The 4,474-nt window shown below is 41.7% G+C and overlaps 1 pseudogene; it reads right to left on the bottom strand.

Moving 5' to 3' along the window:
• Positions 1-2,150: 2,150 nt before the first annotated feature.
• Positions 2,151-2,267, bottom strand: LOC136638231 (5S ribosomal RNA; annotated as a pseudogene).
• Positions 2,268-4,474: the final 2,207 nt, after the last annotated feature.

The raw sequence follows: 4,474 nt of genomic DNA on the forward strand, positions 1-4,474 counted from the left end.
GGGAATTTCATCCTGCTGTTTGGTATATTTTATTACTTTGGTATAATCATTCAGAATATGGTGTTATAAAATAACATTCAATAATAGAATATTGTAGAAGCTATAAAATCACTGAAAATTCATCTTCATACCTGATACTCTTTTTTGTTTTAAAAAAAGATTCAAACAGTGCCCTACGTCTGTTTGAATTCCTGGACCTTTTTTGCCATCATAGAAGATTTTTACCCATCCGTCTCCAGCATATGAGTTTTTTCCCCCCTGGGAACCAGAGATCTTTCTTCAAAAGATACCATATAATCAATATTATGCATGATCATTCCTGTCATCCTGACAAGAGAGGGCTTGGTCTAGCAATGCTCCTCCACTTCGTGATATTGTCAGGTAACTTTTTTCATGCTGTGTTATCCTGATGATTTGTACAAGAATACTTTAAAACGACAGTGGCATCACAGCAAGTAGGATTTGGGGCACAGTCTGGAAGTAGTGGAGGCTACATCAGGCCAGGCAGGATCCTATTTATGGCAGAAGCCACCTGAACCTTCACCCTCAGCCTGAAGCCACCCTCCACTTCCTCCTCCTTTCTCCCTCCCTCCTTCTGCACAGCCTTGATCCTATGGACTGCTTTTGCTAGTTTCCAATCTTGGTTTGGAAGTACTAGTAAATGCAAGCACATTAGAACTAATTGAGGTAATCAGGGCATATTCGGCATCCCACAGTCCTATCTGTTGCTTTCCGAAAAGAACTTCTGATTTCATTAGCTTTTAGAATGAACGCTCATCTTTGATTTCAGAAAGGCTACAGGCTTTGTGCTTTGCATTCAAATGTTCCGGCTGCCTGTTTAATCATTCAATTTCAGTCGTTTGCATGATGCCATATGTTCCTGCAATGAAACAGCCTGGTTTGCCATTCAAGCGAAGTGGCTATATTAATATTTGAGGTGCTTGGGATTTGTCATCTCTTTGCCATGAGTGCTGCTCCTGTTGCACTTTCTTTTCCTTTCGACCCTCTGTCTCAGCCATAACCATTGGTGTGATGCTACCCTGAGCAAGATATATTATTCCTTTCAGTGGGGTTAGTTAGCGTCATCTGGTCAGATTTGCCTGAGATCATAGAACCAGCGTCTGATTCATCTCCATTTCAGAGTATCTGTTGCTTAGGCAAATAGTGTTATGTTTGAATGATCCTGTGTTGGTATAGATCAGGAGTGTCCAAAGTTTTTGGCAGGAGGGCCACATCATCTCTCTGACACTGTGTCAAGAGCTGGGGGAAAAAAGAATTAATTTACATTTAAAATTTGAATAAATTTACATAAGTTTACATAAGTGAATATATTAAAGATGAACTTATATGAATGAATGAAGGTCTTGCAATAGCTCAAGGCTTATAAAAGGCCTTGCACATAGCAAGGCTGGCCTTTCCTTTGCTGCCACTACTGCATCACAGATGTGAAACAGCAAGCAGTGGAAGAAGCCTTTACCCCACAGCTCACACGAGAGGTCAAACGGTCACCCTCACTCTGAGAGCAGTTGCGTCGGGCCAGTGCGGGCTCCAACAAATCTCCAGAGGCTCATTGGAGACTGGGGACTCCCTGAGGGCTGCATTGAGAGGCCTTGAGGGCTGCATGTGGCCCCAGGGCCAGGGTTTCGGCACCCCTGGTATAGATGAATTCACAGTATTTCACTGAGACCTAGTTAAGTCAGGAGGGTGCCTTTTGTACTCATGCAATCTATTTCTGTCTTGCTTGCTTTTTGTCTGAATGCTGCTCAGATGCCTTAAGAAGCATGTAGATGTGCCACGGCTTAAGTTCGCTGAGTTTCATTCAGTTATTAATGGCATTGACCTCTGGTCATGGCAACAACATAGACACATAGGTCTGGATCCAATCCGCTTTTTAGGCATGTGCAGGTCAAGTGAAACTTTGGTCTTTTTTTCTTTGAATAGCTGCCTCCCACATCATATTATGAATGATTAAAAACACACACCCCAAAACTTACTCTTTAAAAAGTGGCTGGCCAGGCAATATTGAGGGCTGCAGCTCAAGAGCCATGAAAAGAGACAGTCGCTTAGTGGTAGAGCACATGACTTCCGTGCAGAAGGTCTCATGTTTATTCATTGGTTGGCAACCTTCAGTCTCGAAAGACTATGGTATAAGCCTACAGCACCTGGTATTCCCAGGCGGTCTCCCATCCAAGTACTAACCAGGCCTGACCCTGCTTAGCTTCCGAGATCAGACAAGATCGGGCATCTGCAGGGTAACAGTTGCTGCCATGCTTATTCTCTTCTCCATTTAAATGATCTCTCAGGTAGCGAGATTGGGAAATATTCCATCAGAGTAGACACTACACCAGGCTAGATTGACACAATGGTCAGACTCACTTTAAGACAACTAGAGCAATACCTTGACTTTCATCCACTTGACTTTCATCACTTAGCATTTTCAGTTGTAGCCACAGTTCAAATTTTATCTATATACTTTCCCTCTTCCATCTGATTTCATCCAGCCTTCCACAATGTTTTTCAATGTTCTTATGTTTATTTTTGTTTAGGTTTTGCACACATTTGAAAATGTTATATAGTTAGTTACTAGTGTGATACCCGTGCTTTGCTACAGTACTTAACTACTTTAAATTCATTTTGACTCCAATAAACTTTCCTTAGATTGCAATGAACAATTGAAATTTAGCACAACTACCCCATGTCAGGCAACACCCTGTAATTATTGAAAGTCATGGTTCCATCAAATTTTTTTGTTCTATAATAGCATAGTACCCATGTTTCACAAAGGTATTCGCAAAAGTAAGTGAAAACAAAAAATATATGTAGTTTGAATAGAGCGAAGTGTGTTGATGCAGAAAAACGATGAAGTGGAATTTGAAATATAACATTTGATGAAGAAATAAAAAAGAGAAGATTGTAGTGAAAAAAAATCGTGAAAAATACCTGTGACCTTTGGTTCTCTACTTAAGGACCTCTTTGTAAACCACATTGGTGGTTCTCCCCTCAGGTGCTAGGATCACCAGGCTGCTAGGTGAACTAGAGCAGTCCACATAGAACTGCCCATTTGAGAAGCAGTCCTCCCCAGTGGCATCACCAGGTGCGGGAGGCCAGCGTATCACCCCATGCAGTGAGCAGGACAACACCCCAGATGGTGGGCGTGGTGATCTACCATCGCCTGACCCCCACTGGTTTTGCAGCTGTACTTTTTGATAGAATAAAGATATTTCAGTGCGGTTTGTTTCATCGCATTCTGCATGAAATTATGCATTGATGACATATAACATGATGGTATTATAACAATCTGACCAAGACCCACCGGAAGTGATGTCATGGCCGGAAGTGACATCATAAAGCAAAGTAAAATAATTAAATTAAAGTAAAACAAATAATTAAATGAGGCACAGCCAGCTCTGTCCCACCAAGTGAATTTTCTCTGTAGTCTGCCTGCAATTCCCCCCCCCCCCAAAAAAAAAGAATCGGTAAGATTTTCAGCCCTACCCTACCAGTACCCAGTTCAATTTAAGTTCTTATATTTCAAGCATATCACTTTCAAGACCCACCTGGCTTTACAAGTCTAAAATAGAAAAAATTCACCTTACCCTCTCAAGCCTCTGTTTCATTCCTTTTATGGGCAGGGTCTGCCTTCTGGAGCATTTGTTGAGCTCCAGTTCCATCCAATCAGGACTATTCTGGTGGCCTCACATTCCCTTTTGCCTGGCCTGACCACGAGCCAAGGCATGTTTGCTTACTCGTGAGTAAACGCAACCATGTGGCTTAGTTTCGCTCTCCATAGGGCTCAATACGTTCGCCAACTTGGAGGGAGAGACCTCCTTCTTGGGTGTTTTTTTTGGGGAGCTACCTTCATTGGATCAGGACCATTCTTGTGTCATTGGACTCATCTCAGCCTGCCCTTTCCAACAAACTAAGGCAAGTTCGCCTACTCATGACTAAACATAAGGTATGACTCAGTTTCACTTTCCATAGGACGCCATGCATTTTTTGTTTTCTGGTTTTTTGCCAATAACTTTTGATAGAAAGGAGATATATCACTCCAGTTTTTTTCATTGCATTCAGCTGTAAATTCCACATCCAATGGTATATAACATGACAGTATTATTCCTAAACACTGCAATTTTAGCGTATCACACATGCCCCCCAGTGTGCGTCACTCCCCAGACAGGTTCTATAATCCACCCCCAAATTTAGATTTGCCCCTTTAGGGGTTGATTAGGATGAAATATCAAATTACATTTTTAAGCATTTGTATTGGTAACCTTTGTAAGCAAAAACCAAATTGATATCTCATTAGGCCTAAGTGATATTGAGGAATCAGTGAAAATACGTTTTACCCCTTTTCAGCCCATTAGGGGTCAAATTTCTAAAAATCCCTTCTTAGTGGGTCCTTATGTCATGGAAGGAATATACCTGCTGAATTTAATGTTTCTAGGTCCAGGGGTTTAGGCTGGGCATTGATGAG

The sequence above is a fragment of the Tiliqua scincoides genome, chromosome 1 (assembly GCF_035046505.1).
Source record: "Tiliqua scincoides isolate rTilSci1 chromosome 1, rTilSci1.hap2, whole genome shotgun sequence".
Classification (NCBI taxonomy): Eukaryota; Metazoa; Chordata; class Lepidosauria; order Squamata; family Scincidae; genus Tiliqua; species Tiliqua scincoides.